Raw genomic sequence first — 10,340 nt, 5'->3', positions numbered from 1 at the left:
GTACAAACAGTCCTCATGTTTTCTGCTTTGGTGAGGGCCCATTAGTCAAGGATCAGAATGGTCTCGAGGCATTGGCCAAAAGGCCTTGGCCAGAGAAACCTTAACATTGTGGGCCTGACTTGCATCTGTCACTTGTTATTTTACTCTGGAAATGCAAATACATGACAAGTCTCAAATTAAGAGGCTGTTGCTATATGCAAGGCAGTGGTTGCTTTTTAAGAAAGAGAAAGTGGCTAAAAGACCACTGTCTTTGAGTGTCCCCTCTCTAGGTAGATGGCAGTGCTGTCAAAAGTGAATTAAGAAAAAAAGTAAAGGGACTTCCCTGGGGGCGCAGTGGTTAAGAATCCACCTGCCAATGTAGGGGACACGGGTTCGAGCCCTGGTCCAGGAAGATCCCACATGCCGTGGAGCAACTAAACCCATGTACCACAACTACCGAGCCTGCGCTCTAGAGCCCGTGAGCCACAACTACTTAGCCCACGTGCCGCAACTACTGAAGCCCACGTGCCTAGAGCCTGTGCTCCACAACAAGAGAAGCCACAGCAATGAGAAGCCCGCGCAGCGCAAGGAAGAGTAGCCCTCGCTCGCCACAACTAGAGAAAGCCCGAGCACAGCAATGAAGACGCCATGCATCCAAAAATAAATGTTTATAAAAAAATTTTTTAAAAAAAGGATGTTCTTTAAAAAAAAATGGTAAAGAAAAACTGTTACCTTTGAACATCTATTCAATAAGAGTGTCGTTACGTATGACCACAGCAGGGTGTGTGGTGAGTAATTATTTCCTTAGTAAATTCAGATTGTTATTTATGACCAGCCCCTAGGAAATGCAAGTGTATCTTAAACAGTCTTTGATCATGGTTTCACCTTTGTTTGGGTTGAAAAATAAATTTGAAAATCCTGACTCTGAAATGGATTGGTTTTAAATTTCTTTGGACTACTTTAGAAAAACATTCAGAAAAGGGATTCCAGTTTACTGGTGAATCGAAGTGAGTTTAGGTTGTGTCAATTTTCCTGATGGTTTTGATTGAACTTAATGACTTAGTCTGTAACTGAGTAACCCTTTAAATCAAACCCAGCCTGTAATAAGTGAACCAAATTTAAATCCTTAAACCAACTATGGATGTAGAACAATCTTTAAGTTTATGAAACAAAGCACACTTCATTTTACTAAGGACACATGAAACTGAAATCGAGAACTCAATAAAATCTAGACAGCAAAAAATAACTATTGCAGGTGCTAATAACTTACATTGATTTTGCAAATGAAAATCTATCTACCTCTAAGAAAATGGTGTCAGAATTTAGGGTACTGTAGACCAGGGATGAGAAAACTTTTTCTGTAACGGGCCAAATAGTAAATATCTTAGGCTTTGCAGGCCATATGGTCTCCATCACAACTACTTAATTCTGAAATTATAGTGCAAAAGCAGCCATAGACAATATGTAAACAAATATGTGTGGCTGTGTTCCAATAAAACTTTATTCATGGACACTAAAATTTGTATTTCATGTAATTTTCACATATTATGAAACACTTTTGATATTTTTCAACCATTTAAAAATTTAAAAACCATTCTTAGCTCATAGGCCAAACAAACAGGCAGTGGGCCAGATTTAGCTCACAAACCGTAGTTTGCTGACCCCTGTCTTAGCCTAATGAAGCATGAGCTGTAAGAGTAGGCAGGGAACTTCCAGACACATGAAGAATGTCAGTGGATCATTCGCCCTTCAATAAAGAGTAGCTATTGAACATAACATCACCTATGTACTCTCCTTGACAAAAAAGTTTACCCTGAGTTGAATGAGAAAACTGAACACATCCAGACTGTGGGTCATTCTATAAAACTGGACTGGGTTCTTCAGAAATGTCAGTTATGAACAACCAAAGAAAGAAAGAATAAAAGCACAGGGAAACTGTTCAAGATTAAAAAGATAGGAAAACTAAAAGCAATGTGTGACCTTTGCTTGGATCCTGGGTTAAAGCAAAAAAACAACTGTAAAAGGACACTATTGGGGCATTTGGAGAAATTCATTTGAGTATGTATTATCAGGTATTATTGTATCAATGTTAAGTTTCTTGGGTGTGAGAATGGTGTTGTGGACTTGTAGAATAATGCCCTGCTCTTAGGTGATACATGCCGCAGCATTTACAGATCTGCAATTTAATTTCAAATGGTTTGATCACACAAAAGTGTGTGTGTGTGTGTGTGTGTGTGTGTGTGTGTGTGTGTGTGTGTGTGTGTGTGTGTGTGTGTGTGTGTGTGTAGAGATGAAACAAATGTGGTAAAATATTAGGATTAAATAAATCTGAGTGATGAGTATGCAAATATTACTGTATTACTCATTCAACTTTTATAGGCCTGAAAATATTCAAAATAAAAATTGGACAAAGAATATATAGAAAAAAGAGACGGCTGTAAATTTAGTTGGTTCAAGTTAGAAAAATTTGAAAGATAAGAATTATATGGTACTTGAAAAATTAAGTATTTGTTAAAATTCTAAAAATAATACCAATTCCATTTAGAAATTAAAACAATCTGACTTATAAGAAACAGCTGGATCATTTCAGTGTGTTCTGATATTTTCATCTAATTTGTTCCCAGGAAAATTACAGCATTGGTAAAACCTGAGTTGGGCTAATCAAACACAACAAAGTTATTAAACTAAGCTTCTCAAAAGCCCTGAAATTAGATTGTTCTGTTGTTGCATAAAATGCATATTTATTCAGTGACCAGAAATCTGAAATATATTTTTTCTGCAATTAAAACTTACAAATACAAAAACCACTTCTAGTAGTCAAATCCAGGTAATTCTGCATATTGTTTGCTCACTAGATTTTTGAAAATGTAGGGAAACAACATAGGAAACAAAAAAAATGAGTCCTCTTTTAATTTGGAGAAATTACCCTATTCGAGGACATGAAAGGTACTTTCACAAAAAAACTGTAAACCCTTTGTAGGCAGAAACCGTGTGTTAGTTGCCTTTGTATCTCTAACGCCAAACACATTGCCTCACACACGTAGCCAGTCAATGAATGAATGTTGTTGAATGACTGGATGAATAAATGGAGTGGGGGGACCCTGCTTTATATGGAAACAGGTTAGGTTCAGATTTGACGTAAGGAAAGGATTCAACATGACTCCGGCACTGGACTGGGCCACTGAAGGAAGTAATGAATTCTTATTTATTTACTTATTTATTTATTTATTGAAATTTACAATAATAGAATAAACATATATCTTGGATATATTTTGAGAGAAAACTTACCACTTAAATGTCTGGATATTTTTCTACATGTATGATGGGCAAGACAGTTCCTCAGTTTCAAGGATACTGCCTCTTAACATTCAGTCAGGTTTAAATGGATCTGAAAATCATGACAAATGAAGGGTGGTGGAGGGAACCGAAGAACAGAAATCACAGCAGCTGGGAGAGGATGACTAACCGGTCTCTCTCTTCAGGGTAGCCAGGAAAAAGGAGCAGAAATACTCTGAGCGGCTCATCAGGACAGAACTAGGACCACTGAGCAAAACTAAAGGCGAGGGGAAAGCAGAACTATGCAGATTTTAGCAACCTAAGAAATAACTTTCTAACAAAGAGACGCATCCAACGGCGGGACAGCTTGCCTTGACAGACAATGAACCACTGTCACTGAAAGTGTGTAGGCAGAGTTGGTACGACCATTTTCAAGGCTGCCTGGTGGGGGGCAGGGGTGTCGTGCCTACCTAGAGTGAAGGAGTGAGGCTATTCCATCACTTCCAGCCTGAAAAAGCACCGTTCAATAAACCGGAAAGTCATGCTACAAATTTGGTGTCAATACTAAGCAGATAATTAAAAAACACATATTTTCCATACCTCAAAGTCTTCAACGAGCACACAACAGGTAAACAGAACATCTCGGTCAGTTTGCTCTTCAAATGTTTTACCAATAGACTTAAACTTGGCATTGCTAATTACTACGCAAGGAAAATTTAGGTTGTCTCAGTATGTAAAGTAATACCGTACCTCAACGGAGCTCCAGAATGCTCTTAGGTATTTCAGAGACTCCAGGATTTGTTCCTTCTCTATGGTCTGGCTGCTAACCCTGTGTACTCTGTGACAATCTCGAGCCTAGCTTATTTTCTACAGCTGCCCCCTAACGAGGCATTTACCTCTAATCTCTTTCCCCTGTGTTGAATACTGCAGCTAGATGTCTGCCTAAAACCCCTTTTGAACAAATTGCTACCCATTAAAAAGCCTAGAATGATTCATCAATTTAGAAATATGTATGGAAAAGATTAGAAGAGGCATAACAATACAAATAGTTATTAAGTGGCAGAACTATAGGCTATTATTTTTTAAATGTTCTTGGTGTGGTACTAATAAAGTTCTAATAATAAGTAAAATCAGGTGCAAAACAAAGACGATACAAAGTTTCCTTACTACTTAGCATATTACATACAAAAGCTCCAACCTAACATTTTAAAAGACCTTTCATTAAGTCTCACAATTTACTGTTTCTCCTTCTATCCCTGCAATAAAGCTGCACTATTTTCTACTGTCAAACTTCCGGCTCTCTTTTAACCCTTTTTTTCCTCGTCCTTCATCGCTGTTTCTGTCTTTGTGCCTCTTTCACTGCTTTCTTCTCTTCCTCATGTACAGGACAACTACTGAATCTCACTGCGTGTTTACCCCGTCCATAATGTAGGTAAGCCTCCTGAGGGCAGGGCTTTTGTTTGTTCATCATTGCATCCCCTGCATCTAGAACAATGCCTTGCAGGTAAAAGATGTTAATGAATTATCAGTTGAATGAATGATTGTCATTACTGTGACTCTCTGAATCTACATTGTTTCTTTTTGAAATTTGATATAAACTGATGATATATTGTATGGTTTTATATTGCGTTTCATCATTTTTCTAATTGTTTATAAGTGTTTTAGTGTAGGTTTCTCAAAATGAATAGATAAATGTCATCCATATTACCTAATTCAATACTTCAATTCAGCAAATGTTTATTCAGTACCTACTATGTGTCAGGCACTTTAGTAGGTATTAGGATATAAATTCAAAACTACATTTAACAAGAGCAATAAAGACTAAATGGAATATTTCTTAGCTAATTTCTTTTACACAAAATAAATACACCTGAAATTTATAGTCTAAATCAAAAAATAATCAAGTTTTTTATACTTCTCTACCATCTTTCCATCAAACCCATTCAAAATAATTATATAAAATAAATACAAGATATACTAGGTATCCTGAAACCCAACACTAAACCATTAATGATAAGTAGAAATAAAATATCTAGGATAAATTTTTATTGGCTTAGGGGAACCGGCATTTAATCATTTGCGTTCCAAGATCTTTATAGTTACCAGAAAGATTTTGGAAATTGTGACAGGATCATGTGTAGTTTAAGTAATTTTAAGTCTCTTATACAATATGGATATTTTGGAAGCTGCTACATGTCACATTTTTCCAGAACCAGATGCAATAATTTGGTAAAGAACACAGGTAGAAGAGATCACTAATTTTCCTTTTCCCCCAATAAACTATGTTTATTATGCCAATTTTAATTACCATGCAATCTAATGGATTTAAGGCTTATATTTTCCACATCACTAGACATCACAAAAATGAAAGCATTTTATACTGTCATTATACATCAGTGTTTGTACTTGGTTATACATATATACAGAAATTATTCACACATCTTAACCTTGCTATTTCCTCCTTTCAAACCAACATAATTTTACCGTGAAAGCAGCTTTTTAATAAATGGTATAAGAAATACAGCAAGGCACACTTTTTTAAAAAACTTTTTTCTCATTGCCACCTCAAGAAGCATAAAAAACAAAAATGTTGTACATAATTTAATAGTAGAATGTCACCAGTTTATAATATACAACACCATATAGTTGTTTCCTGAAGTGCTGCATAGATTATTATTTTCAAAAGGAAATAAATAAAATGGTGCTTTTAAAAGTTGCTTAATTTTGAAAGAAGGGCCAGTGTTTCTTCCCTATGCTGCAATCAAATCAAATGTTGGCCTTTTACGTAAACCTCTTTCCATGAACATAGGCATCATACCATAAAAAAATCCAGACTGAAATGTGAAATTGGTCAAGTACCAGCGGGGGGTGGGGGGAGTCATTCCAGACAGGTGAATTTAATGGACCATCAATTTGGTGAACTCCAGAATTTTAGAGAGTAGATGGGGAGGGGAGAAGGCAAACTGAAAAGTCTCTCTGGAGAGGTGGGGCCGGTAGAGGTAGCTTGGGACAGGAATCCATGGGAGAACAAGCAGCTTTGCTGAACTTCAAAGACAGCCACCTAAAGAGAACCAGTGCACACATCCAGATCACAAGGCTCATGTGGACAACCGCATTCGGAAGAAAGATTCATCTTGGGAGAGGTCAATGTAACAAATGGCAGTGACACGATGGAACCAGAGACCAGCCCAGGGCGGAAATATGAGGCCACCCCTGAGTTGCAGCCAGGCTTACCTACAAGAAACACAAAAGTGACAAGAAAAGATTTCAGAAGTGTCTGTTTCATTTGCAAAACTGAGCCCCTTTGAAGAACAATGAAGGCTGCCATTTAGAGCTACTTGCTAATGTTCTGAAATAAAAGGATACATAAAATATACTGATTTTAGTGATTTTAATAGCCCAAATGTTTCAGAATCAATGTGAAATATATATATATATATTTTAAAAAGACATAGTTTTAAAGAAAAGAAAAATCATCAAGTTTGATCTTTTCTCTGGATCTCACCTATTCTTTTGCTTGTGAACTCAGTTTTGAACACTCAAGAAGCCTCAAATCAATATGAAAATGTGAGGCTGCCAATGCCAAGTGATGCAGAAAAGTATCAACAGTGATTCACAAACTGGGAGCCTTGACCCTCGGGTTTAACCTTTCCTTCAATCACTATATGTGTGACAGTGGAATTGAACAATTCCATTATTTTATAATGCGGAAATATTCATAACTGTGATAATCCCAAATGCTTCAGTCTCTTGCCTATAAAAGGATTCAATTGGGGCTTCTAGCTCAAATAGGAATGCATTTCATTTAAAGCACAGACAGCATTGTGCAAATGAGAATGATTCAATTATTTCTGTACATCTGATGGCTCAGATACAAATTTGTTACAAACTCAATTGCTTCTTCATATTTCTGAGTAGCTAAAAGCAACCTGTCGAGTGTGAGGAACAATTAAATTCCAGGTTTAGGCAATGCAGGGTACAATTACGTTAGGTCCTCTGACCAGCTCTCAAATATAGCAAGGCTTTTGCTTGTATGGGTTTAAACTGAGTTCTGAAGTCTGATGTCTGATGTCAGGTTGCTTTACTGTCCTTCTAGAAGTAAATGTTCTCATTCTTTCTGTCTTGCTGTCTCTTTCTCTATAATCTTGCGACCCATTTAAGAGCCCGAAAAACTTGAGCAAATGTGGTTTGGCTGGAGCCACAGGATGTTGGGGAGAGTAGGCAAATTATCAAAAACAGGGAGACAGACAGGAATAGATGGGACGAAATTTGGTACAGTAAAATGACGCAGTAACTCAAGAAAGCATGGTGCATTGTTCAAATGCTGAGGACACGACTTATTTGAAATCTGGCCACTGAGTAGGAAATCTTAGGTGAGGCAAATACGGTCTCACTAAACGATGGTATTTAAATTCCTCTGCATAATCAAGACTTTCAACTTGGCCCACGTGGAAAGGGGCAGGACAAACTGGTTGAGACAAAGATCTGGGCTGTGTGTGTGTGTGTGTGTGTGTGCGCGCGCGTGTGCCCATGTGTGTGTGTGTGTGAGAGAGAGAGAGAGAGATGGGTGATGCCCAATAAAATCTTTGTTATTTGGCATGGCAGGGCTCATTATTCAGAAGTGCTAGATAATTAGAAAACATTTCACATCCACCAAGACCTTGATTTATTAAAGTGATTTTAAAGGTAAATATGCTAAGATTACACCTATGTTGTTTAGTGAAAAATTAATACTCTATCACCAAGAGTAGTTTCTTAAACTTGCTTGGTCAGCTTTGGGTCACGTTAAACACTTAATGTCAATCCAATTAATAGAATAAGAATGTGTTGTGTACGTGAGAAACGTTTGCTTTTACAGCTTTCCCAGTTTGTAAAAACTGAGCGGCAGCACTTTTTACTGTGTATGTGAGCATGTACGAATACAAGTGATTGCCTAAAATCTAAAATCTATAGGCCAACTCTTTGCAGACCAATAAAGTAGGAAAGGCAATAGAGCTAAGAAGTTCTGAAGGAAATATATACATCCTAAGTAAATACAGTACCCCCACACACTAAAACAAGCCCGAAGAGCAGAGCAAACCGAAAGGAAAAACAGTGTATACACTGGCTGAATGTGATGAGTTCAATTTTTGTACCACAGGATTTATCCAGCCTGAAGTTTACGGTTAAATCATTCACCAAAGATCAGAGGCTTATGATGAGGATTATGAAGAAATAACTATCAGAATACAGCAAAAAGATGAGTGCAAAGTACATCTCTTAGGCAGGTCCTAGGAGGCTCCCCAGAAAAACATTATATGCTTCCTCAAAATTAGGCAGAAATATCTGGATGTATCCAGTTACCTTTCCTTTGATGTGATTTGCTGTAACTGACCTATTTTTGTAGAAACATGACACATATATGAAAATAGTGAAAAGCACAGCAGTGTACCCGGAAATCAGTGCAAATGCATACTGTGTTAGATCGTGTTAAAATTTCTCAGTTTCAGTGGGTTTTTAATTAGAACACAGTAAATGAAAAACGTGTTCCAAAAATTTTGAAAAAGTTTGTTACTGTTGCAGACTGTAACTGCTATTCTAAGTTATAGCCCTTCTAGAAGGCATTGCAATAATTTCATCATCTGAGAACTTATTTCTGGGGAAAAAAAGCAAACTGAATTTGGTGAACGTTATTTTCCTGATAAAAAGAGCACCCCAACTGATGGTTTTCAAATGGCTTAAAAAAGTAGAGCTTTTTCTTATAGGAAGAACAATGACAACAGTTAAGCTTTTATAGACATGAAACCTCTTATTTACCAAATAATTTTACTATGTATTCCTGACATTTAACACAGAAGGCATGTCAGCATTTTGAGATAAAATAACTTGTCCTGGTTGGTAGTATTTTAACAATATGTAAATATTTACACCAGGTACCCAGTGTTAATGACTGGTGAAAAGTTTAGGCATCCAGATGTTTGTCTACATGATACTGGAAAAACTGAATAGGCCCAGTAAATATGGCTACCTAAATGGCCTTAGGCTGATAACAAGTCACTGGGGGGCGATGTGAGTTCTGCAGAAGTAAAATCAGGCTGCTTCTCCTATTGCCTGAGATCAGCCAGGCATCGAACCACAGGGTCCCACAAAATATTGCTAAATGGAAAGTGGGCTGGCTTATAGTTTTACACTGTGCATGCCTGTAAAATGTGAGGATTACACAGATCCATCGGCATATTCCCATCCCTGAGTCTAAAGATGGAGCTGTGAGTCATTACATTTCATTCCAATTCTATATCTGTGTAGGGGAGAGAAGAAATCCCCGGAGCATCAAAAAGGGAGGAGTGCACCCCATAGGCTTCTCCAGTGCCAGAGCTTCTTGAGACCAGATCTCAGCATGACTGGTGACTTGAGGGTCCCAGTCACATGATGTCGTGCTCAGAGTGGTGTTGCTTTCAATCCTTGATCCCCTTTCAGAAAACAGAAATCAGCCAGGCTCTACCGGCCCTTTTGCGGAGGTTAGCAGAGCCGGCGGTACAATTGGTTCTAATAGAACTTGTTTTGAAGCAGCTTATGGAATCGCAGCTGTTCTTCCTTAATGGTCAGTTTTACAGCATACTGATAGAGAATGTGGTTATAGGGTGGACATGTTTCACAGAAAATACATTTCTCTCTCTCCTACTTTTGTTCTCCCTTGCAACCAATTGTAAATAGAGTCTGAAACACAGAAGATTAGTTGAGCTATATTAGTAAGTAGGATGCTTTTCTTCAATTTTGCATACTGAGTTTATTTTTAGGGTATATATATGGTATAGATTCCCCCCCTCACTCCCCATTTCTAGCAGCTCTACACAGAATCACACATTTTAATGAGCTGAGGGCACAGGTGTTACAGGAAAAAAAGTAATGATGTTTGCCATTCATCTTTCAAATTAAATAATGTGTTTTTAAATAGTAACTTTTTTCATAATACATTATGGGAACAACATTTATCTGTCACATTTTAAAAGATGTATTTGTAATAAATGTAAATTACTTTTAGAAAATCAGTAATTAGGCTCATCAAAAAATAAACAATCTGCCACAAAAAAGATAATCTTTAGCAT

General features: G+C 37.3%; 1 protein-coding gene across 1 annotated transcript in view; it reads right to left on the bottom strand.

Moving 5' to 3' along the window:
* Positions 1 to 4,275: 4,275 nt before the first annotated feature.
* Positions 4,276 to 10,340, bottom strand: part of AKAP6 (A-kinase anchoring protein 6) — a 569,716-nt gene continuing 563,651 nt past the window's right edge. The window contains exon 18 of the mRNA XM_024742005.1: positions 4,276 to 6,489. The gene's annotated coding sequence lies outside the window, so the exon portion shown is untranslated. The remainder of the gene's footprint in view (positions 6,490 to 10,340) is intronic.

This window comes from Neophocaena asiaeorientalis, unplaced genomic scaffold (assembly GCF_003031525.2).
Source record: "Neophocaena asiaeorientalis asiaeorientalis breed wild unplaced genomic scaffold, Neophocaena_asiaeorientalis_V1.1 scaffold83, whole genome shotgun sequence".
NCBI lineage: Eukaryota > Metazoa > Chordata > Mammalia > Artiodactyla > Phocoenidae > Neophocaena > Neophocaena asiaeorientalis.
Note: the sequence above shows the minus strand (reverse complement) of the source record. Positions and strands in the feature narration are given on the sequence as shown.